This window comes from Thamnophis elegans, chromosome 12 (genome assembly GCF_009769535.1).
Source record: "Thamnophis elegans isolate rThaEle1 chromosome 12, rThaEle1.pri, whole genome shotgun sequence".
NCBI classification, from domain to species: Eukaryota; Metazoa; Chordata; class Lepidosauria; order Squamata; family Colubridae; genus Thamnophis; species Thamnophis elegans.
The window spans coordinates 48,169,313-48,195,668 of NC_045552.1; the positions used below are offsets into that span (position 1 = coordinate 48,169,313).

General features: G+C 43.2%; 1 pseudogene; it reads right to left on the bottom strand.

Moving 5' to 3' along the window:
• Positions 1 to 19,550: 19,550 nt before the first annotated feature.
• Positions 19,551 to 19,607, bottom strand: LOC116516263 (annotated as a pseudogene).
• Positions 19,608 to 26,356: the final 6,749 nt, after the last annotated feature.

A 26,356-nucleotide genomic window follows, 5' to 3' on the forward strand; every position in this document is an offset into this window, starting at 1 on the left:
TGGTCCCTTCATCACCTGTGGACTTTGACTCCCAGAATTCCTGAGTCAGCCATGCTGGCTTAGGAATTCTGGGAATTGCAGTCCTCAGGTTGTGAAGGGGGACATCGTTCCTCACTCCTGCTATATCACACAGGTGGGAAACGATGGCCCCTTGACAACCTGGCTGATTTAGGAATGAGACCCCATCTTGAAAACCAGAAGATAATTTCAGCCATTGTTCCCATAATGCACAGGTGGGAAATGATGGCCCCTTTATCACCTGTGGACTTTTACTCCCAGAATTCCTGAGTCAGCCATGCTGGCTTAGGAATTCTGGGAGTTGTAGTCCTCAGGTCATGAAGGGGCCATCGGTCCTCACCCTGCTATGAAACACAGGTGAGGAATGATGGCTCCTTTACAGCATGTGATTCCCAGAATTCCTGAACCAGGATCGTTTCTCCCTCCTGTGAGTTATGGGAACAATGGCTGAAACAATCTTCTGGTTTTCAAGATGGCGTCTCATCTCCTTGGACTTTCCTTTCTTGCCTAGAGAAGAACCTCTGCTCATTTCTGAAGGGTGACTTTGGTTAGGATGCTGCTTCTTGCATTAAACATTCTCAGGTATGTGGTTTCTTTTTTTCTTCTTCTAATGATACATGACAGTCAGGTTGTGTTGGTTGGAACAAAGCAGGATATTTGTTGACGTTAGATGAGGTTGCGAAATCTATACTATAAAAGGTAAAGATTCCCTTCACACATATAGGGATAGAATCAAGATCACGTGAAGTATAATGCCTTGGTAAGGCCACACTTGGAATACTGCATCCAGTTTTGGTCACCACGATGTAAAGAAGATGTTGAGACTCTAGAAAGAGTGCAGAGAAGAGCAACCAGGGTGATTAGGGGACTGGAGGCTAAAACCTATGAAGAACGGTTGCTGGAATTGGGTATGTGTAGTTTAATGAAAAGAAGGACGAGGGGAGACATGATAGAAGTGTTCTGATATCTCAGGGGTTGCCACAAAGAAGAGGAAGTCAAACTATTCTCCAAGGCACCTGAGGGCAGAAGAAGAAGCAATGGGTGGAAACTAATCAAGGAGAGAAGCAAGTTAGAACTAAGGAGAAATTTCCTGACAGAACAGTTAATCAGTGGAACAGCTTGCCTCCAGAAGTTGTGAATGCCCCAACACTGGAAGCCTTTAAGAAGATGTTGGATAGCCATTTGTCTGAAATGATATAGGGTTTCCTGCCTAGGCAGGGGGTTGGATTAGAAGATCTCCAAGGTCCCTTCCAACTCTGCTATTGTATTGTATTGTATTGTATTGTATTGTATTGTATTGTATTGTATTGTATTGTATTGTATTGTATTGTATTGTATATGTGCTAGTCGTTCCAGACATCTCCATGGTCATGTGGCCGGCATGACTAAATGCCGAAGGCACACAGCACACTGTTCCCTTCCCACCAAAGGTGGTCCCTATTTTTCTACTTGCATTTTTACATGCTTTCGAATTGCTAGGTTGGCAGAAGCTGCGACAAATAACGGGAGCTCACTCCGTTACGCGCTGCTAGGGATTTGAACCACCAACCTTTCTGATCGACAAGCTCAGCGTCTTAGCCACTGAGCCAATCCCTCAGAGATTGGTGAGAATCTTGGGGGTCCCAGATCTCACATCTGAAGAGCGCTTTGGCTAAGAGAAAAATCTCCCCCAAGGCTGCGAGAAGACAAATTCAGATTTTACGATGACTGTCAACCGTGCATTTTCTCTTGGCTGCTTGTCGGCAAAGGTAACTTTTGCTTAAGCTGCAAAAATGGAATTAAAACTTCCCGTTTTCCAGGATGGTTGCTCTCCTTTCTGAGTGGCTGACAGCCGTTTCCCAGGAGGTGGGATCCTTTAATGGGGCCATAAAACAAAATGAAGGCATATATTTTCCTGGGTGGTTCACCTCTGCAAAGAGTCAGCAGTAGGAAAAAAAAAGAACAGGTGTTATTCCCTTTTCACTCTACTGAGAAGGTGGAATCCTGGTTTGTCACCTAAAAAACAAACAAACCAGCATTAGTAGACCTAATTATTGCCCTTATATTTAATGGGGGCAGCATGATGGTTCAGCGGTTAAAGATGCTGAGTTTCTCAACTGGAAAGGTTCGCGACCCGGGCGCTGTGTGATGGGGTGAGCTCCTGTTACTTGCTCCAGCTCCCACCCATCTAGCAGTTGGAGAAGATGAAAGTGCAGGTTACCAACTGGTGATCCCATGACCCCAGAACTGTGCAATGGTCAAAATTACATGCCGGTTTCCAGGCAACAAAGTTTTGATCACATGACCTTGGGGAATGCTGCAATGGTCATAAGTGTGAAAACCGGTCATAAGTCGCTTTTACCCCCAGTGCAGTGGTGGGTTCTGGATCCCGTCGCAACCGGTACGCTGTGATGGGGCTGGACGCCCACCTTGGGCACTTGCACTGTGCACGTATGCACACACCACCGCCCTGCGATACCCCAGCTGCTCGGCGAGATCACGCAGGCGCCGTACTCTGTGCATGCATGCGAAATTGGCCCGTTTCCCCTCAAAAAGAGGTAAGGGAAGCGGGCGGTGGGTGGGCCAATGAAACACCATTCCGGTACGGTGGCCGCTGCTCCCAGCTTCCACCGATACACCCATACCGGGCCGTACCACCTGGAACCCACCACTGCCCCAGTGTTGTTGTAACTTTGTAAACGAACGATTGTAATCCAAGGTGGATACAGGGTGTTGTCCAATCTGGAATCCTCCTCCCGCCTCTCGTTGTGTATCAGAAAGCAGACGGACAGGCAGACCCGTCTTCAGGCTTCTGCAGAAATAATGGTGGGAGGTATCCCCCCCGGCCCTCCCCAGACTGGGGGCTGAGATCGTTAGAGCCCTGTTGTAATGGCGTGGAAAAGCTGCTTTCTGTGCGATCAGCACTAGCAGATAAATAGTCCGCAGGGACCGATTACGAGTAGTTGGCAGCAACAATAGGTCAGTGCAGAGCTAAGGAGATTAGACGTGATTTCTGGGTGTGCAAAGGAGGGCAGTGCACGTGTGTGAGACGTGTACGCAAACAGGCGTGGACATTCGCTGGGTGCTGGGGAAAATCATTATTTTTTTTCCCCATAGACTTATTTTCTGTATCATCTCATCATAATCTTTAACTCTTTTTGCAATTTTTTTTTAGTGGTGGTGGTTTAGTGGTTTATTTGACTTGTATGCCGCCCTATTCCCAAAGGGACTCAGGGCGGCTGACAAACCAGGGGGGAAGGGGAACAAATACAAAGAGTAAAACAGAAACAAAACAACAATACAAAACAATTTAAAAAGTCACAACAAGCACGACCAATTCGAGTAGGGGTGGAACTCAACAGCCCCAGGCCTGCTGGAACAGCCAGGTCTTAACGGCTTTACGGAAAGCCTGACGGGTGGCGAGGGTCTGAATCTCCACGGGGAGATCGTTCCAGAGGGCCGGAGCAGCCACAGAGAAGGCCCTTTTAAACGTAAAAAGCAACATTAAAAAAATTCTCATCCATTACATACAGCATGTCGTTTGCTTACAAGTGTTTTCGCATCCATACTCTCAATTACATTTACAATCACAGTATTTCCGTCTAATATAACTAGATACTTCACTTTCATTGTACAACATATGTTCAGTTACGATTAATATTTCTTTCTTTTCAATAAACCTAATTCCCTTATGTTCTTGATTGTCTGTTTAATAACAATATAGCTTTATATAATCACTTATCCCATTCTAAATATTTTTACAGTATAAAAGAATTTACCAACTGTTTATATTTATATATCACTATTTTCTATTATGTATAATCCCACCAATCATTCATTGAGTATAGTTATGTTCATTATTGTCCTTATACATCATACATTCAAACAAAAATGTTATTCCTTCATTTTTCAACAAGGTATTCTAAATACTTCATATATATACCAATTTTTGATTGGTATTATTATTAACAACAGGATATCTTTATAATATATACTTAGGGTTATACATTATATCACCAATCCTCTATCAAATATACATAGATTCATTATTATCCTTATCCATTTTAAAACAAAAAGTTTTTTTAATGGACTCATTTTGGAATTGTCTATGTCCCTGGTCATTTTGCTGGGGAAAATCATTGGGTGTTAAGAGGCAGAGAAGAGAGTTGCTTTGCCTTCAAAATCTCTTGGGAGATTTAATTCCACAGGTTCCCCATCCTTTTTTTTTTTGAGGTTACAGGCAGTCCTTGACTTAATGACTTTCGTTAGAATTGGGAAATTCGCCGTTAAGAAGTGTGGCTTGTTTAGTGAAACATCAGGTGATCGTATTCAATTTTAGGAACGTTTTTGCTTGAATAGATTAGAATAGAATAGAATTCTTTATTGACCAAGTGTGATTGGACACACAAAGAATTTGTCTTTGGTGCATATACTCTCAGTGTACATAAAGAAAAATAAAATAAGTGCATTCAAGAATCATAAGATACAACACTTAGTGATAGTCTTAGGTTATTAATAAGCAATCAAATAATACTAAGAAACAAAAAACCCAATATAAACTGTAAAGATACAAGCAACATGGTTATAATAGTAAATGGGAAAAGATAGGTACTAGGAAGGATGAGAACAACAACAACAACAACAACAATAATAATAATAATACAGTAAATAATTTGACAGTGTTGTGGGAATTAGTTGTTTAGCAGAGTGATGGCATTCGGAAAAAACTATCCTTGTCTTGTGTTGTTCTGATGTGCAGAGCCCTATAGAGTTGTTTTGATAGCAATAGCAATAGCAGTTAGACTTATATACCGCTTCATAGGGCTTTCAGCCCTCTCTAAGCGGTTTACAGAGTCAGCATATTGCCCCCACAATCTGGGTCCTCATTTTACCCACCTCGGAAGGATGGAAGGCTGAGTCAACCCTGAGCCGGTGAGATTTGAACCGCCGAGAACTAGCAGTCAGCTGAAGTGGCTGCAGTACTGCACCCTAACCACTGCTCCACCTTCTACCTGATGGTAGAAGTTGAAACAATTTACGTCCTGGTTATGAGAGGTCTGTAGATATTTTCACAGCCCTCTTTTTGTATATAGGTTTTTGGTGGAAGGCAGCAATTGGGTTTTTTTTTGCAGTTCTGATTATCGTCTGAAGTCTGCTTCTGACAGATGGCAGTTCAGTGGCTTCTTGAAAGCGTCCAATGATGAAGCTCCCACAACTTCCGAAGACAAGCTGTTTTTTTGGTTGATTGTTCTCACTGTCAGAAAATTTCTCCTTATTTCTATGTTGAATCTCTCCTTGTTCAGTTTCTATCCATTATTTCTTGTCTGGCTTTCAGGTGCTTTGGAAAATAGCTGGACCCCCTCCTCTCTATAGCAGCCCCTCAAATATTGGAAGACTGCTATCCTGTCTCCCCTGGTCCTTCTCTTCACCAGGCTAGCCACACCCAGTTCCTGTAACCATTCATTGGATGCTTTAGCCTCCAGTCCCCTAATCATCTCGGTTGCTCTTCTCCGCACTCTTTCTAGAGTCTCAACATCTTTTTTGGTAGAATTGGTAGAGGATCTCCTGCTCGAGCAGGGAGTTAGACTTGAAGGTCCCTTCTAAATCTGTTATCCTGCCTCCTATATGGGATTATTTGCTTAGTGACCATGGAACCTAGCAACTGAGTTGCCAGTTCCAATTGTGGTCACTTAAGTGAGGACTAGCATTATCTATCCTGCTCCCAAATGTGTGAATGACCCAAGAGATTGACTTCCATCGGATATTGGATGTGTCCTTTCTGGCCTTTTCATGATTTTTTATGAAACAAAGCTTTTAGGGATTGCAAACTGGCAAACGGCTGCACTTTGGGAAAAGCTTATCCATTGAAATTGTTTCCTCTCCACTTTCCTTTTGGAGAGAGAGAGATGATTTATCTGGCCGTATTAACGATATGTTTACTTTACAAGGGAGTGGAAGCGTAATTAAGAAAAGTGATTCTGGCTGTTGATGGCCATGGGCAGGGTGGTCTTGGAGCCTTTTAGTGCCATGCCTAGAAAAGTGTTGCGTGCAAGATAGATAGATAGATATTTCTTTCATTCTTTTACTTAAAAAAAATGAAATAAAAGAAATGGCAGTGATTGTAACCTCACCGTAATAGAATAAAAGCTACTTTTGCAGGGAAGAATGAAGGGATGGGTCGGTGGAACGGCAAATGGGCTGCTCTTATATATATATACTGTTGAAAAAGGTAAACTTCAAAATGATGACTGAAGTATATATCTAAATTTGTATGGTGGGAGAAAACCCCTCAAGTTAACTATAAGGTATAGTCAAGGTAATGATTTAAGAGCTGACCAGCTGCTGCAATGATGTAATGATGGGAATGAGTCAGCAAGGTTTTGGTGTTATCCCTTTAAGAACCTGTATTATAATAAAAGGCCTTGTTAGGGCGCCTCTTCCTCTCTCGCTGTGTATTTTTCCCTGCTGTAATTGCTGATTGTTTGAACTCTGTCTATAGTAGGTGTATGTATAGTATATATTCTTTTGTAGATAAAACCACTATTATATGGCAAACCTCTGTTTGCTGTTATTGCTCCTGGGTTGCCTCATGTAGTAAAGCTGTGTGTATTCTGACATACAAAGTGCAAAGAAAAGAGAAGGATTGGTTTTACAAGATTGGAAATGGCACTTTGCTGCCTGCTCAGCTTGGGTGAACGAGAACAAGTGGTTAAGAAATAGAAGGCTACTGGAAGTTGGAAGGATATGATCTAAAATGTGGATGGCATGGATTGCTACGGAATGACAAAGCTAAGGTTAAGGTAGATTTCCGAAAATCCTTTTTGTGAGTCAGACCATTTGCAGAGTATGGAATAAATATAAATCTAGTTTGTCCACAAGAAGCATTTTATGGTAACTAAACATAAATGGTTAACTTATTGTGATGTACTGCAATTCTTTCAAAGGAAGAAATCAAGAGAGGATCTGCTAACAGAAGAATATGCATGTTAATAGTTTTCTTCTATCAGATTGCATACAAATAATAACACTAATTCAGAAGATTTTAAAGGCTAATATACGATTGAAACCAGAGACTTTCAGGATTAATGGATGGACAGCTAGATTTTTTTTTTGCATGAAACAGAAAAAATGCACTTATGATTTGTGGTTTTGATGATTAGAAAGAAAAGGGATAATAGAAAAAAGTAAGCTTTTCTTTTTTGTAATCATAGAGTGAGATATAATTTTGTAATCATATTTATAATTGCTGCAAAGAATATCAGAAGGTTCTTTCTGTTTCTTTTTATCTTTACTTTCTGCACTTCTGACTTCGTTTCTCATTTTCTTTTTCAAATTTTTGTTGTTGGTTTGTATTAGTTTTTATGTTCTATTTTAAACCTTTAATAAAAGAATTATAGAGTGTATCTAAAATGCCGAGTTTCAGTTGATTAGATGGTTGTGAAAGGAAGGAAGATCAGAACAGTAAAAACTGTGGTTTATTTTCTTTTTTCCCCTTCATAAAAACAGTCTCTGGAGAAACAGGAAATGGACTTTTGATGATTTGGAGAGATAAAAATGGAAAATCTTCTTCAAGTTGAGATTGAGCCCCTTGATGGCTGTGTCTACATCACATGATTAGCTAAGTTAATTATGGGAGGAGAAATTATGGTATGTGCAATTTCCCTAACTCAGATAATTAGCTCCAACAGCTATTTTGGAAGGGATTAATGTTAGCCAACAATGGACAAGTATTATCTCTTCTTGATTCCCAGATATTGACAAAATGCTAGAGAGGCCCTATGAAAACTGAGCTCCTCTAGGAACACAGTCTCTGTTATCTTTCGCTTCCATTGGCTAGGATGTACACACGTTTAAAAGAGAATAAAGAGGAAGGGTAGATTAGCCTCCCAACTCTATGGTGGTGGTTGTTTTGCTCAGGAAGAGAAATTTGAAATGTGGATTTACAGGCAGCTGTTATGTTGTGTATGTAAGTTGGGTTGACAAAATCAGAAATGAGGTGATAAGCCACCTGGAAAAGCCAAAGGAAATAATCAAAACCATAAAACTGTGAAATATTTTGGACATGTGATGCGACACCCAGAAAAATATGTGATACTTCACCTAATCCTCCAGGGAAGGATTGAATGCAAATGAGGTCCAGGCTGAAGAAGAACATCATGGCTTCAAAATTGAAGGGACTGGGTTTGGATAAAACTCAATAGCACTTTTTTTGTGTTGCTGTTGATAAAAATAGAATTGCCAACATGATTGCCAACATCTGATGATGGATATGGCAGAAGAGGAAGAGGAAGAGGAAGAAGAAGAAGGAGGAGGAGGAGGAGGAGGAGGAATAGATACCATCTTGCCATCTGTGGGAAAGGTGAAAAATTAAAACACAAATAAACGAACAAATGTTGGTAACAATTCTCAAAGGACAAGCATATTGCTTTTCCTTGGATGTAAGACCGATACTTAACTACAACCGATACTTAACCTGGATAAGCGTGTCGCCCGAGATTGCAATTCTAGTCACACTTTCTAGAATGCAAGATTAGTTTCAGTCAACAAGGCGGGGATGCTTCATAACCATTTTTTGGAAAAGAGGATTTGCTTGAAGTAAACATGCACCAGACTGGGGGAAGTTACTTCTGAGTAAGCCTACCGGAGGTTGGCTGTAAATGAATATCCATAACAGGGTCATGATGAGATTAAGTTGGATTCCTCTAAAGGAAGGTAGTTAGGCTGGATTTCTAGGGATTAACTTTAAAGACAGATGGAGTATAATAAACTGGGTAATTAGACCCGATGGATCAAGGAACAATTTTGGGAAAAAAAAAATTCAGGCAGGCTGTTTACTGCATGTTGAGGCTTTGTAATTCATGCAGGGTTTCCAAAATAACTGTTAAGAGGCTCTTTAAAAGCTGGAGTGGGGGTGTGTGTGTGGAGTGGGAAGGGGAGAATTCACAAGGGCTGCTTGCACAGGCGGAAGAAATCTATTGAATTGCTCTAATATTGTTCCTCATCTGTGTTTTCTAATAAATAGCAGAATAGGAAATAGCTTTTTAAGAGGAGATTGTCAAGGATTTGACCTGGCAAAAACGCACACTGTGTATTTTTTGGGGGGAGGGGGGTAGTTTGCAAATAATGTGATTAAAGAAATATAATAGGTAAGAAAGAGATGGGGGTGTAGAGAGTCATTTCCCATCCCCCACCTCTTTCCCCAGTCATATTACACGGATCTTGGCCAACTTTGTGCCTCCCATCTGAAACAGCAGTTGGGTTCAACATTTTTTACTACCGGTTCTGTGGGCGTGGCTTTGTGGGCATGGCATGGCTTGGTGGGTGTGGCTTGATTGGCATGGCAGGGGAAGGATACTGCAAAATCCCCATTCCCTCCCCATCCCATTAACCTGATTTCCAGCTCTGTTCTCCTGTGCAGGGCAACAGAAGAAGATCAGCTGGGAGGCTGTGTGGGCGCGGCCAGCCTATTTGCCAGTTCTCCAAACTACTCAAAATTTCCGCTACTGGTTCTCCAGAACCTGTCAGAACTGGCTGAATACCACCTCTGGTCTGAAAGCACAATGGCCAGCGGTTGATGAAGGACACTTTTGGAATATGTAACCTGGAGCTACTGAGCTACAGGGCCCTCAGAGTTTCTGCAAAGTTCCTGCGGAGTTGTGGTTTTTAACACAACCAAAGGGGAAATGGGTTAAGTCCACAGGTGAAACCTCTGTGAATGGGATTGAGTTTGTTAGGGTCCATTGAGTCAACTTTGACTAATGGCAATGGCCTGGATCAGTTCCTGCAATTTGCTGGGCAACATTTTCAGAAATGGGCCACCGGCACTGCCTTCTTAGGGCTAAGAGAGAATGAGTGGCCCAAAATCACCCAGCTAACATCCATGCCTAGGATAGGAGCTGTTAAATTAAGGTTCAAATTTAATTAAAATTGTATTTATGGCAGATCACTTCTGGTTTTACTACTGTACTATACTGTATTGGAGGACCTGTTTTTTTCTCCTCCTCTCTCCTTCTTCCCCTCCTCTCCTTCTCTCCTCCTCCCCTCCTCTTTTCCTCTCCTCCTCACCTCCTTCTCTCCTCTTCCTCCTCTCCTCTCCTTCCCTCCTCCTCCTCCTCCCCCTCCTCCTCCCCCCAATTGCCATAGCAATGGGAACACCTTGAGAGCAGAAAGGATGAACAAAACTGACTCCATATTTCAGAGATACACAGATGGGATGCGTTCACACCTGTGGCAGTCAATAATATACTGTGAGAAGTTAAATATGTCTTGCGCAAGAACCTTCCCCAATATTTCCTTTCTTAAATCAATGGGAAATATGCTTCCTTTTAGAGTATTCTCTGTCTCTGTCTCTCTCTCTCTGTCTCTGTCTCTCTCTCTCTCTCTTAACCGTTCAGCTGGCTGGAGCATAATGCACTGGTGACTAAACATGCAGGTGGAAAGTGTCATATTTGCTTTGCATGTTGTATGTTCAGAATCTTTATCTTAGTACTACTAACAGCAGGGGTGTCAAACTTGATTTGATTGAGGCTGCATCAGGGTTGCGTTTGATCTTGTGTGTATGTGTGTGTGTGGCCAGGGTGGGTGTGGCCAGCTTGATGTCACTTGTGTTAGGCTGTGTGTGTGTGTGTGGCCAGGGTGGGTGTGGCCAGCTTGATGTCACTTGTGTTAGGGGGGACCTGTGGCAGCCAAAATGCTCTGGCAGTGAAAACAGGTCCCCGAACTCCATTTTGGCTGGGATGGCCTCCTGAAGCCCTCTGCCAGCGAAAATAAAGCTCCATTTTCGCTGGTAGAGGCACTGCAGGCCAGTCCTTCACTGCTTCCAGGGCGGACCCACGGGCCAGATCTAAGCACTCCGTGGGCCGAATCTGGCCCCTGGGCCTTGAGTTTGACACCCCTGCCTTACAGTTTCCCTTCAAGATGGAGCAAAGCTTCTGTGCTGAGATAGTTGATAGAAAGAGAGATAGTTGATTCTTCATACCTTTCTGGCGAAAATGTTTTCCTAAGGAAGACTTGGAAACAGAGAAATTGTGGGATGTTTGAAAAGCTCTTAGTAACACCTTCCCAGGATGAGAATGTAGCTCGACCTCCTTGCTTTTCTGAGTCAACCGCAGACACGGAATCTTTACAACTCACCAAAGGGTGAAACTTATGGGAGAAGTATGGTCAACCGACAAAAGATAATGAAATGTGAGTGGAAATAAGGAAAAACTTTCTGACAGTGAGAACAATCAACCATGGAACAGAAGAAGTTGCCTTTGGAACTTGTGGGAGCTTCATCACTGGAAGCTTCCAAGAAGAGACCGGACTGCCATCTCTCAGAAATGGTGTAGGGTCCAATTTTGGAAATCTACTACCATACTGTTGGAAGATGCCATAATTAAAAAGATCTATGAATGTGCAGAAATGGACAGAATGACAGGTTGGCTGAGGGACAAAGGAGAAACGGAACATTATCTTAGCTGGAACCTATGGTATATGTGGGTGACAAGGAGAACAGCAGGAACTTAAAACAGGGAAAGTCAAATAGCAGTTGTTAACAATGGGAACTAAAAGTGAACATGGGTATTATAATAGATCCCTGAATTTTGTAATGAGAAGATGCGGCTTAGAGACTAAACAATGAGGAAGGAAAAAAAAAGTTGGGCTGTGAATGACTGTCACCACGTGGGGGGGGGAGGGGGGGTTGTATGTTTAAAATTGTATTTGTATTTGTATGTTTTACTCTTTAAAAAAATTGTATAACCAATAAAGATTACTTTAAAACAAAAAGAAATGGTGTAGGGTCCCCTGCTTGGATGGTGGGGGAGGTTGGACTAGATGACCTACAAGGTCCCTTCCAACTCAGTTAATCTGTTAAAGGACCAATTGGATAATATCCATTTCCACAGTTGCAACTTGCTGAGGTTACTCTCTAGAGCTCTTGAAATGCAGATAAATTGTTTATTGGCTTATTGGTTGAAAAAGGCTGAAATCAGCCTGGAAAATGGGTAGGGAAGAGATGGGGAGCCTCCCAGCTATCATTCTCTTTGGGGAGGCAAGCCAAAAATCATGCCCCTGAAATCATGCTCCATTTTATTGACCAAATATTGTGAGATTATCTCAGGGGGCTCATCACCGGCATCTGGTCTATGCATTCTGGCCTCTCCTGCATTCAGTTTAAACCCAGACAAATTCTTTGCATGCGAGGCCACTGTCTTTGCAGTAACATCTCCCGTTTTATCTTTGAAAGTGAAACTCCGCTGCAGAGAGCTTTGAACATTTTTCAGGAATTCAAGTGGTTGGGTTTCTTCCTGGGTCGCTGCTGTCTAAAAAGATCTTTTTCAAATGGCCAGGAATATACTTTCATTTCCTACGCTTTTCAAAGGCTGAAGTGGTTGCCTGTGGGTTTTTTATTTTTTAAGGAAAAAGATTAATTCTAGAGGGTGCTCCGGTGGAAATGTTCTGTGCGCCAAACCCATCAGAAATGGGGAAGGTTAATTGACTTGCAAACAGATCTTCGGTATCCGTTAGGAACTGGCGGCATATGGGGTGTGATTACTTCATTAGCAATAGTCCTTAGCAATAGACTTATATACCGCTTCACAGTGCTTTACGGTCCTCTCTGAATGGTTTACAGAATCAGCCTATAGCCCCCAACAATGTGAGTCCTCATTTTACTGACCTTGGAAAGATGGAGTCAACCTTGAGCCGGTGAGAGTAGAACTGCTGGCAGTGGGCAGAATTAGCCTGCAATATTGTATTCTAACCATGAGAGGGAAGGAGGGAAGGAAGGAAGGAAAGTAGCAATAGCACTTAGACTTATATACCGCTTCACAGTGCTTTACAACTCTCTCCAAGCGGTTTACAGAATCAGCCTATTGCCCCCAAACAATCTCCGTCCTCGTTTTACCCACCTTGGAAGGATGGAAGGCTGAGTCAACCTCAAGCCAGTCAGGATCGAACTGCTAACAATGGGCAGAGTTAGCCTGCAATAGCACTTAGGCTTATACACCGCTTTACAGCATAAGGCTCCCAACAATCTGGGTCCTCAGTTTTACTTGTAAAACTTTCTCCATGGTGGGTGTGGGCCAGAGGTGGTATTCAGCCAGTACTGATTTGAGAAGTTTGGAGAAGTGGCAAATAGGCTGGCCGCGCCCCTGCTGCCTCCCGGCCTCCCAGCTGATCTTCTTTTGTCGCCCTAAACAGGAGTACAGAGCTGGAAAGCAGGTGAGTGGGGTGGGGAGGGAATGGGGATTTTGCACTATCCTTTCCCTGCCACGCCTACAAAGCCACGCCCATAGAGCCAATAGTAAAACAATTTTGAATCCTGCCACTGGTGTGGGCCATCCCACAATGTCCATCTGCTGGGGCATTAACAACTGTTCAGGTTGCTTTCTACCGTCTGGCTTATCAGATTGTGGGCCCGGGCAGCCCAAACCAAGGAAGTTACTCGAGATCCCTGGTACTTCAGAAGGCCCATGTAAGCATCTGTAACCTGATAGCAAGAAGAAGAAAAAAATCCGTAACAACTAGCAAGGAAAACCTCAAGCGCTACTGATTAAATGCAACTCCCCTCTCTCATCTTGGAATGAACCAGCAGGAAAAAGAGCTTGCTAGAGGTTAGAGGGCTCCCCAGGAAACTAAAAGAGAAAATGGTCTATTCCAGGCTAGAGAGTTTGCCTAGAATCAGTCAGGTGTAGGCTTCTTCTAGGAGGAGAAAGAAAGAGAAAGAAAGAAAGGAAGGAAGGAAAGAAAAAAAGAGAGGAGGAGGAAGGGGGGGGGAAGGGAGTAAGTTGAATTCTCTCTCCCCTCCTCTCCTCTTTCTCTTTTCTCTTTTTTCTTTCCTTCTTTCCTTTCTCTCTCTTTCTCTTCCTCCCTCCATCTTTTCCTCCATCCCTTTCTCTTCCTCCCTCCCTCCCTCCCTCCCTCTCCTTCCCTGCTTTCCACCCTCTCCCCTTCTCTCCCTCCCTCCCTTCCTCTCTGTCTCCCTTTCCCCTACCCTTGTCTGATTCCTCTCTTGACTATTTTTTCCCACAATGCTCCGTCTCATTTTTTGGATGAGCTTTACCTATTTGTTCTTTGTTTACACCCGCTTTTCAAATCCAGCCCTTGTTTTTCTCCTCTGTGTTTCTCTGTTTCAGCACTCTTGTCTATTTTCTTCATAAAGTAAATGCGGTTTCAAACAGGCATTTTCTTTGTACCTAGAGGGCTGTAATCTCCTAACTTGCCTCAGATGGCCGGAGCCTTTGAAAATTGACTACCGGTTGCAGTGCTGAAAATACCTCGGTGCTTTCTTTTATTAACAGAAAAAGAGAAAAGCATCTTCCTTATTTAAGCCTTGCTCATATCTCCCTGCTTAATGGGGGAGGGAAATATTCCCTCTCGGGCGTCCTGGTTACATGGCGAGGAGGCCTGTTGAAGAGGGGAGGGAATGAGATTTCCCCTTGCAGAGGCTTTTCCCAGCATCCAATGTAGTTCACTGCTTTTGGTTTTTTTCCTGGGCTAATAAGGACACTTCAAAACAATGCACTGGGCTGCAGTGCCTACCAAATTTTATATTTTTCCAAGAATGCCTATGGGGCCCATAGGAAGTCTCGAAAACAAAGGGGGGATGCTAAAGGGATGCAGTGGCTCAGTGGCTAAGACGCTGAGCTTGTCGATCAGAAAGGTCGGCAGTTCGGCAGTTCGAATCCCTAGCTCCGCGTAACGGAGTGAGCTCCCGTTCCTTGTCCCAGCTTCTGCCAGCATAGCAGTTCGAAAGCATGTAAAAATGCAAGTAGAAAAGTAGGAACCACCTTGGTGGGAAAGTAACAGTGTTCCGTGCGCCTTTGGTGTTGAGTCATGCAGGCCACATGACCACGGAGACGTCTTCGGACAGCGCTGGCTCTTCGGCTTTGAAACGGAGATGAGCAACACCCCCCCCCCCCCAGAGTCGGGAATGACTATCAAATATGTGTGAGGGGAACCTTTATCTTTTTAAGATTGAAGCTTTGCTTCACAGCATGCCACTTTCACATTTTATCAATATCCAGAGAGTCCTTGGCTTACAACCATTCACTCAGTGACCATTCAAAGCTACGAAGGCACTGAAAATTGACCTCACATGACCGTTGCAGCATCCCCCACTTTTACGCGATCCAAATTCGGGCGTACTGAACAAAGGTTGCACATGATCCTTGCAGCCTTCCCAGCCAGCTTCTGAGAAGCAAAGTTAATGAGGGAAGCTGGGTTTGCTTAACGACTGCATGTTTCACGTAACAGTGGTTTGCTTGACAACTTTGGCAACAAACATTGTAAAACTGGGCACGACTCATTTAATGATTGCTGCGCTTAACTACAGAAATTTTGGACCCAAATGTGATTGTAAGATGACGGGCCTCCCTCCCTCCCTCCCTCCCTCTGTCTGTCTCTCTCTCAAAGGAATAGAATAACAGAGTTGGAAGGGACTTTGGAAGCTCAAGCAGAAGATCCCTTACCATTCTAGACAAATGTTCACTCTTTTTAACAATTTCCAGTGATGGAGTGAGTGCCCGTAACTTCTGGAGGCTAATTGTTCTCACTGTCAGAATATTTCTCCTTAATTCGAGGTTCGTTCCCTCTTTGATTCATTTTCGTCCATTGCTTCTTGTCCTGTCTTTAGGTACTTTGGAGATTAGGTCTCTCTCTCTCTCTCTCTCCCTCTCCCTCCCTCTCTCTCTCCCTTTCTTTCTCTCTCTCTCCCTTTCTTTCTCTCTCTCTTTCTTTATCTCTCCCTCCCCCTCCCTCTCTCTTTCTCCTTCTCCCCTCTCCCCTCTCCCTCTCTTTCTCTTTCTGTCTCTGTCTCTTTTTCTTTCTCTCTCCCTTCCCCTCCCTCTCTCCCTCTCCTTCTCCCCTCTCCCTCTCTTTATCTCTCTCTCTCTCTCTTTCTTTCTTTCTCCCCCTCCCTTTCTCCCTCTCCTTCTCCCCCTCTCTCCCTCTCTTTCTCTCTCTGTCTCTCTCTTTCTCTCTCTCTCACCTTCCCTCTCTCCTTCTCCCCCCCTCTCTCTGTCTCTCTCTCCCTCCCTCTCTCTTTCTTTCTCTCTCCCTCCCCCTCTCTCCCTCTCCTTCTCTCCTCTCTCCCTCTCTTTCTCTCTCTGCCTCTCTGCCTCTCTCTTTCTTTCTCTCCCCTTCCCCTTCCTATCTCCCTCTCCTTCTCCCCTCTCCCTCTCTGTATCTTTCTGTCTCTCTGTCTCTGTCTCTCTCTTTTTCTCTTCCCGTCCCTCTCTCCCTCTCCTTCTCCCCTCTTCCCTCTCCCTCTCCCTCTCTTTCTTTCTCTCTCCCTCCCCCCTCCCCTCCCTCTCTCCCTCTCCCCTCTCCCCTCTCCCTCTTCCTCTCTTTCTGTGTCTATATCAGGTGTACAGAGCACAAGTGGTATTTAAAAACAAACAAACAAAAAGGCCATGGGCATGAAATTGCTAGTCCCAGTGTGAATAATGGATGATGGCAAGAGTTGATGTTTAAACAAGGCAGCAAGACTGCATTGTGGAGTAGACAACCTGTGTTCTCCAAAAGATTTGAATTCTAGTTTTCACAATCCATTGCCATTGACAATGCAGCCTGGAGCTGACAGACCTTGAAACCCAAGGAGATGTAGGACATGTCCTTCATTTCAGCTATAGCACACCTTGCTGGAATTGCGGCTCTTGTCATGTTAGGTTAAGTCAGCACCGCGGACAGTTCCAATATGAGAAATATTAGCGGCGCAGAAAAGCAAAGCCTTGTCTAATTTTCGTACAGAGCCACGTTGTACCTAATCCCGAATGCCATATCCAGCTGGTTCCTTGAGGGACACACTCTATCCATAGCTATGGGCTCTGGGCAGCGTGACTCATGAGGTTGTCCATTAATCAGAGGCTGTGGCTCGATCAGGATGACGGGATGTGGCACAGTGGTGGGTTTCAAAATTTTTTAGAACCTCTTCTGTAGGTGTGGCCTGCTTTGTGGGAGTGGCTTGCCAGCCATGTGACTTGGTGGGAGTGGCTTGCCAGCCATGTGACAGGGTGGGCGTGGCCAACTTTTAAAATATGGTGAAATTCACTTAACAACGCTCTTGCTTAGCAACCAAACTGTTGGCTCAGAAACTCTGGCATTTGAAGCATGCAAGTCTTAAAGCTGTCCAGTTACAAGACCCTTGCACCCCTAACCCTTTAGAAAAAAAAACCTCAGGGGTGTTCAAACTTGACAGCTTTAAGCCTTGTGGACTTCAATGCCCAGAATTCCTCTTCCAGTCATATTGGCTCAGGAAACTCTGGCATTGAAGTGTGCAAGTGTTAAAGCTGTCAAGTTACAAGACCCTTGCACCCCTAACCCTTTAGAAAAAAATCCCGAGGGTGTTCAAACTTGACAGCTTTAAGACTTGTGGACTTCAACTCCCAGAATTCCTCCTCTTGCTCTTCATCTTGATGATGTGCGGATGGGCAGGGGGAGGGAGCTGGAACCGGTTCTAAATGGCACTGTAGATTTGTGGAACCTCTTCTATAGAAGAAGTTAGAACTGGCAGGAATCCACCCCTGGATGTGGGAAGTCTCACAGTACGGCCAAACAGATGGAGTTATTGGGGAAACTTCCCTGCAGGATGTCTGTAGAGATTCTCAGTCATCCCGATCATGGTTGTCTCAAAGGTGCTTTTTTCAGAAGGCAACTAGACTTTCTTTCTTTGTTTGTTTTGAAGACGTTTCGCTTCTCATCCAAGAAGCTTCTTCAGCTCTGACTGGATGGCAGGGAATGGTAGGATTTATATTCCTTGCACCCAGCTGACCTTTTAGATGGTCGTTGAGGCCACTTGGAGGTTTCTATGTGTCCTCAGGGTCACCCGAGTGGTGCTCCTGGTTCCTGTAGTGTGCAATTTTTCCTCCAGAAATCCATTCCTCCTCCCACACCATTCCAAGGGTGTCCACTCCAAATTGCATAGCTAAAAGTCTGTTGTGATTCTCAGTCATCCAGGTCATGGTTGCCCCAAAAGGAAAAAACAACAAGAAAGTCCAGTTGCCACCAGAAAACGCACTTTTGGGATTCCCCACAGGGCAGGAACAGGGACATAAAAAACTTAAAGCTTGAGGTATGCTAGGATGGACCCGAAGTTGACAGAAATATTTGAGACATGGTGCTTCCCTGTCCCCCCCCCCATAATAAACAAGATCTTATTTTTGAATTATTTAGTACTGGGGACTATGACAAAGTTACTGAAGGTGGGATTCAAATGTCAAAACTATAAATGTCCTAGGAAGCCGTGCTGACAATTCTGCAGAAGTAAAAGCCAGAGGGGAGGAAAAAAATAGAAGACCCAAGGAATTCTCCTTTAAGTGACTTTCATTGCCTGCCCTCATCTTGTGGGCTTGTTAACTTCCACCAGAAATCACCAACTCATCACATAATAGGTCAGATTTTATTATGTCAGCCCGGGAGTTCTTTGAGTTGAAAGAACCTTTGGGCTCCCTGAGAAAAGGAGAAAGGCAGAAAGCCCAATTTATAGCAGTTAGCAATAGCAATAGCAGTTAGACTTATATACCGCTTCATAGGGCTTTCAGCCCTCTCTAAGCGGTTTACAGAGTCAGCATATTGCCCCCTCAGTCTGGGTCCTCATTTCACCCACCTCGGAAGGATGGAAGGCTGAGTCAACCCTGAGCCGCTGAGATTTGAACAGCCGAACTGCAGAACTGCAGTCAGCTGAAGTAGCCTGCAGTGCTGCATTTAACCACTGCGCCACCTCGGCTCCTAATTTGAAATTCTAAACATTATTATGGTCTTGTTTTGGTCATATTGGGGGTGGAGGGGTGACTTATGGCTTGACTCAAACTGTGATAAGATTCCATTGTGAATTTTGGGTCGGTGGAATCTCAGTTTGAAAACTGAGCCCAACCTCTTTCATAAATCTATTGGTTTTTTTTTTAATGATTTTTTTTTTAAAAAGGGCTTTTACAAATATTTACCTCCCCTCCCCCACCCTCCCCACCTGAACTCAACCCCCCCCCAACCTTCCCCCCCCCCCCGACTTCCCAGAACAAATACAGGGTATAAATCTTTAACAAAGATGTTCTAAAATAAACTTAAAGAAAGTTAGTATCATCTTTCATTTGAGCTTTAACTCCTCTTTTGTTAGGCTAACTCTAAACAGATTATATCATTCCTCGCTTTTTCAGTCATAAACTATCTGGAATCTCTTATTTATTTTGAATATAGTCAATCCATCTTCTCCACTCCAGTTTATATCTCTCATTTGAGTGGTCCTTGAGATATGCTGATATTTTAGCCATCTCTGCTAGGTTTGTTACTTTTAATGTCCATTCTTGAATAATAGGCAAGTCTTCCTTCTTCCAGTATTGCGCCACCAAGAGTCTTGCTGCTGTTATTAAGTACAAAATCACGTTAGTCTCTATAACAGTACATCAGTAGTTATACCTAACAGGAATAACTGAGGGGTAAACTTTATCCTTTTTTAAAGAACATTTTGCACAATCCACCATATTTTTATCCAAAATGCTTTAACCTTTTTACAAGTCCACCATATGTGGTAATATGTAGCATCAACACAATCACATCTCCAGCATTTAGGTTGTATGCTAATCTTCTCTGTATCGTTCCAATTTTAGTATATGTGCTGCCGAAGCGAGCACAACCTCTTTCATAAATCTATTGTTGAGGGGATGAAACAAAGAGAACGTTTCATGAATTTCATCAGGGGTAGGCTTCAAACATTTCAGCAAGGGGTTCTCTGCCCGGTTACTGGATGGGCATGGCATCATGGCGGGGGGTGGGTGGGTGGGTTTCTGGTTTCTGCCACATGCATATGTGCCAGCCGGCAAGTTTTCCGACTACTGCTGCACATGCGCAGACGCTGATCAGTTGGCAGGTGTGCATGTTCATGCCGGAAAATGGAAGACCAGCTCTTCTGGTTTCTGGCATTGCTGCATGCACAAAGGCCAAATGGCTGTTGCATGCGCATGCATGCCAGGAAACCTGGGAGAGGAATAGTGTGTGCCAGGTGACATGACTCCATGTGACACTTTGGGCATGCGTGCCATCGGTTCGCCATCACGGTTCTAGAAGAAGAACGACATGGTATAAATGTCGTTAAGAACCTAACCAAATTGCCAGCTGTAACTCTTAAGGAGCTTCAACCTCCTCTCCAAGTTGGCCAAGGTCTAGGAAGACGTCCGTGAGGACCAAAGATAAAGCTGGATTTTCACCAAGACAAGATGCAAAAGAGCCAATAAAGAAGGACAAATGATATGGCCCCCCGTGAAAGCTTTTGTGGAACTCGGGGATTAAAATACGGATTGTTGTGGGAAAAATGTCTTGATTTTTCTGCCCATCTTTAATAAGTCTTGCCGATGGGGCGGGAGTGGAGCAAGCGGAAGAAAGAGGCTGAAAGAATTTTTCAGAAAAAGGCCAACAGCTCTGAAGGCAGCAAAGGCAGGGAAACAGACTGATGGCTTTATCTATCCTTCCTTCCTTCCTTCCTTCCTTCCTTCCTTCTTTCCTTCCTTCCTTCCTTCCTTCCTTCCTTCCTTCTTCCTTCTATGGCTATCTTCCTTCCTTCCTTCCTTCCTTCTCTTTCTTTTATGCTCTCTTTCTCTCTCTCTCTTTTTCTGTCTTTCTGTCTTTCTGTCTTTCTGTCTGTCTGTCTTTCTTTCTTTCTTTCTTTCTTTCTTTCTTTCTGTCTCTTTCTTTCTGTCTGTCTGTCTCTTTCTTTCTCTCTCTCTCTCTTTCTTTCTCTCTCTCTGTCTTTCTTTCTTTCTCTCTCTCTCTGTCTTTCTTTCTTTCTTTCTTTCTTTCTTTCTTTCTTTCTTTCTTTCTTTCTTTCTTTCTTTCTTTCTTTCTTTCTTTCTTTCTGGACTAGATGAGCCCAAAGTGAGTTCAAAGACCCTTGATGGAGTAGAGAGCCTGATTGGGTTGGGGAAGAGAGATGAAGCCACAAAGAAGAAAACCCCTCTAGCATTTGTGAGTGTTGCGAGATGCATATTGATGCCAAATTGGAGCTTGTTTAGTGAAAGCTGGGCAGCCATCTCAGCTTGAGTTCCTGGAGATCAAAGTCTGACTCTCATCCTCCTTTCTCCTGTCTGGGGAGAAATCAGGGAAGAGAAAGGGCACGTCAAAAAGAAGGGAATGGAAACGGACTCGCAAGCTCTCTTTTAACCGAAGCTAATGCTCAATCTGCACAGGTGGCCTGTAACAAATCTAATTTTCCCCGTCTTTACACTTTCCAAGGTGTTTTGGGTGTTCGTATGTATGTGAAATGCAAAGTATGTAAAATTACACACCTCCTGGAACTCATGAGGGCTAGAATGGTGCCAGCTATCAAGCTTCACAGGACTTTTAGTCGAGCTTATGAAAATGGAGTGGAGGTTTTGAGGCAGGGGTTATGTGTTTATTTATTTTGTGTCCAGATCAAATCTGAATTTGCCAAAGTGGGGCCCTCTGTTTTGGCTTTATCGTTGGCCAGAACTCACTTGGGGAGACATGATAGCAGTGTCCCAATATTTGAGGAGCTGCCACAAAGAGGAAAGGGTCAAGCGATTTTCCAAAGCACCCAAAGGCCAGACAAGGAATAATGGATGGAAACTGACCAAAGGAGAAATTCAACTTGGAAATAAGAAGAAATTTTCTGACAGCGATAACAATCAACCAATGCAACAGAAGTTGCCTTTGGAAGTTGTGGGAGCTTCATCACTGGAGGCTTTCAAGAAAAGACTGGACTGCCATCTGTCAGAAATGGTGTAGGGTCTCCTGCTTGGGTGGGAGGGTTGGACTAGATGACCTACAAGGTCCCTTTCAATTCTATTAATTTGTAACATTTTCAGTGCATTCTACTGGTAGTAATTGACAGACCAACAAATGGGCCAGATTAGGTGTCTCATCACATTCGCACAGGGTGTTGTTATCCGCCAGCAACCTCCCACTTGAGCATATTGGTTTTACACTTTAGGCCATCCCACCCCTCAACCTATTCAATGCCCTCCAAGTAGCTTAGGGGAGATCTGATCCCTCAGTCATGTTCTCTTCTGGGATTATTCCCTGATTGCCTTGACAGGCATGATTGACTTATTTTAGTTGTTGAATTTCAATCCCGTCTTTCTGACAGGACCTCAAGGCATCGACACTTTACCCCCACCCCCAATTCAGAAGCCCCTGCTGGTGCAAAAGAGGGTTAACCCTTTCAGGCAGGCCTGGTCAGGAACTAGAAATTGCAAAAAATGACCTAGAAGTCTTCTTTATGGAAAAACGCTGCAATAGCAGAATATAGAAACCTTGTTTCACCTTCCTTCCCTTTTAATACCAAAGGGAATCATGACAAATCAAACCTGGTGTTTCTTTCTCACCCTTTCCTGTTTTCTTGAGCGAAACTCAAGTTTTTACTAATGGCTGTTGAATGAATGAATGAATGAATGAATGAATGAATAAATAAATAACATGAGTAAATAACATGAGTAAATAAATAAAAATGAAATAAAATGAGGTGGCTCAGTGGCTAAGATGCTGAGCTTGTTGATCAGAAAGGTCGGCAGTTCAGCGGTTTGAATCCCTAGGGCCGTGTAACAGAGTGAGCTCCTGTTACTTGTCCTGGTTTCTGCCAACCTAGCAGTTCGAAAGCATGTAAAAAATGCAAGTAGAAAAATAGGAACCGCCTTTGGTGGGAAGGTAACAGTGTTCCATGCGCCTTCAGTGTTTAGTCATGCCGGCTAAATGACCACGGAGACGTCTTCGGACAGCGCTGGTTCTTTGGCTTTGAAACAGAGATGAGCACCGCCCCCTAGAGTCAGGAACGACTAGCACATATGTGTGAGAGGAACCTTTACCTTTACCTATTATTTGGACACATCTACAATAAATTGCAATCCATCATTTATGGGTTAATGTGTTGTGCCAACTCAATGAACTTTCATTTCTTTAGCAAGCCATTGCTTGGCTGATGTGTGGGTCCAGTTATTTAGACCAGGGCCCAGAAGAAAGACCCAGGTCTTAATGCTTTGTGCTGGTCTGTAGTTGAATGTACCATATTTCCTGTCTATTACTAAGATTCATAAACATGAATTTGCCTGAATTACCTCTCATGCAGATAAGCCACTTGCTGAAGAATGTTCAAAAGAAAACATTAACCTTGACTTCATCGACACTACTAAGGAAGCTACTATAGTTTCATTCACACTATTAGGAGGGGGAGAAAAAAATCCTAAGAGAATTTTATTTTTTGCATTAAGAAGTCAACTGATGAGAAGGAAAAGTTGATATAGGCATGGGTTAAGCTTGTTGGCATTTGGAGGAATTGCAGTTTAACATATCTGGAGGGGATCCATTTTAATTTCTTGCACCAGCCCTGAACAACATCACTTGACTAAGAAAATCCAAGAATAAAACTCCTAATTGCAATCGGTGCTTTCTCTTCTCCAGACTGCAGTTTTGCAGATAGAATAGAATACAATAGAATAATGGAATGAATAGATCTGGAAGGGACCTTGGAGGTCTTCTAGTCCTACCCATCTGCTTAGGCAGGAAACTCTATACCATTTCAGACAAATGGTTGTCCAATCTTTTCTTAAAAACTTCCAGTGTTGGAGCACTGACAACTTCTGCAGGCAAGTTGTTCCACTGATTAATTATTCTAACTGTCAGGAAATTTCTCCTCTACTTCTAGGTTGTTTTCTCTCCTTGAATAGTTTCCACCCAACACTTCTTGTCCTACCCTCAGGCATTTGGAGAATAGCCTGACTCCCTCTTCTCTGTGTTTCCACTGTTCTTTCTTGAGGTAGGACGTAGTTTATGAATTGTCTCCTTGGATCTTTTCATGTAATATTCTAGAATGATTATTTCTCATTTGACATTGTTAGTTTACTTAAAATAATGCAAGATGTACGTGAGAGAGGAGGCTTGAAATGGCCAAATTTAAAATTATACTATGAAGCAGCAGTCTTATCACTAATCAGTGATTGGATCAATTCAACAGACGATAGAACACTTAATATCGAAGGGCATGATTTGGTATACGGTTGGCATGCTTATCTGATATATGACAAGAAGGTGGACAAGAATTTTAAAAGTCATATTTTAAGGAATGCTCTATTGCGTGTCTGGAAAAAATATCAACATAAACGAAACGATAAGATACCTATGTGGGCAATTCCCAGACATGCAATACAGAACATAAGTATAGCACAAAAACAGGATTTAACTACTTATAGACAGCTTCTTACTATAGAAAGAGGTGGATTACAGCTAAAACCCTTGAATGTACTAAAAGAGGAAAAGGTAATCCAAACATGGTTTCAGTATGGACAGTTACAGGCCAGATGGAAAAAAAGATAAGAAAATTGGTATTACGCAAAATGAGGACAATTTACTAAAACAAATTAGGGATCAAAGTCATGCATATAAAAAGATTATATAATGTATTAATAGAAATGGATTCGGAAACATAACTAGTTAAAGACTGCATGATAAAGTGGGCACAAAATTTTGAAGAACCGACATTGTTAGTTTACAGTTTCTATCCCACAGTTTCTGCCATTTGCCTCATTCCATTGGACAGCCAACATTTTTAGCCCAACTTATAGAATGATTACTTCTCAAAGCCCTTGAGGAACAGGCAAACTTCCAGAGCCAGATTGCCATCGCCTCCCTCCCAAGAACCAGATCAAACAGCCAAGTATTTTGTTCCTCCAGGCCTACACCTGTTGTGGCAGGATGAGCAACCAGGCTTGGAAGCCATACCTCGCCAGGAACCGAGGCTAGCCTGAACCCTCAGAGGACGTTGTTGGCCTGGCATCTTTCAACCATGTGGTTTGTATGCTTGCTGGGAAGCCAAAACCAATCCTTGCAGACAATTAATCACGGGCTTGGAGCAGATTCCAGTCCAATTGCTGTGGGGTGTTGTGGATGCCAATCCTGGAGAAGTTGGATGAGTTTGTGCACATATTGATGAGTTTTGATGCTAGCTCGTGATAGCTCCTTGGTGAGAAAGAAGTGAGAAAGATAAATTTCTCCATCTACAATTAATCTTCGGGAGCCTTCTGAGTTGCTGCCCGAACTAAGCTGAGTCAAAGAGCAACAAAGCTATCACAGAAAGAAGGGATTAAAAAAACAACGGAAGGGTCTGATTGGGATCAGAAGTCTCACCTTTGAAATCTGGAAGGAAAACATTCTGACTTGTGCTACCTATATTTCTAAATATGCTTTGAATCTGATAAGTAGTTGGGCTGGGGGAAACAAATCTAGCAATAGCACTTAGATTTCTATACTGCTTTACAGTGCTTGACAGCCCTCTCTAAGTGGTTTACAGAGTCAGTACAGTGTCCCCAATAATCTGGCTCCCCATTTTACCAACCTTAGAAGGATAGAAGGCTGAGTCAATCTTGAGCTGGTATGGATGGATGGGTGGATGACTGGATAGGGAAGGGAAGGAAAGGAGGGAGAAAGGAAGGAAGGAAGAAAGGAGGGAAGGAAAATAGCCATAGCACTTAGACTTACTGTATATTTACAGCCCTCTCGAAGCAGTTTGCAGAGTCAGCATGTTGCCCCCAATAATCTGGGTCCTCATTTTAGTGACCTCGGAAGGATAGAAGGCTGAGCTAACCTTGAGCCAGTGAGAATCGAACTGCCAAACTGCTGGCAGCCAGCATTCAGCAGAAATAGCCTGCAGTACTGCATTCTAACCACTGGGCCACCACTATCTGTGTACATTTGAATTTTGTTCTTTGGATTCCAAGTTGGAGAACTCAGCTTAGGTGGTTAGTTTATGGACCTGTGGTGTTAACCGGAGCCAATTATCTAAACCATGATTCAGTTAATCATTCATATATCCTTGTGAACATATTCTTTGCGATGTGGAAATGATGGTATGGTGAATGGCATGACTCTTCAGTTCAAGGACTAGCATTTTGGTTCGAATTATAATCCATAATATTGATTAGGTCAAAGATCAGCAAAATTCAGGAGAATAAAAGAAAGGAACAAAAAATGCATCTAATTTTAAGTGGTTAGAATTCGGACCAAACTTGGTTTATATGCCAATGTGTGTTTGAAATCTTTCAATACTCTTGGTGGAAGCACCAAGCCATAAAACCAAATAGGTAAAGGTGAAGGTTCCCCTTGCACATATCCGCTAGTCATTCCCGACTCTAGGTGGCGGTATTCATTTCCATTTCAAAGCGGAAGAACCAGCGCTGTCCAAAGACAATTGAATGTGACACCCCTGCTGTAGCCCATCATATCAACTCCCCCTTCATACGCATTTTCCATAACTGATATATGTATCTTGAGAAATGCATAAGGACTTTCAATGGAGTACAACAATAACTCTCGGGGTGGGGGTGGGGAATTGATAAAGCTAGGACAAAGAAGTTGAGGGACAAGCCAAAACTAAAGAATT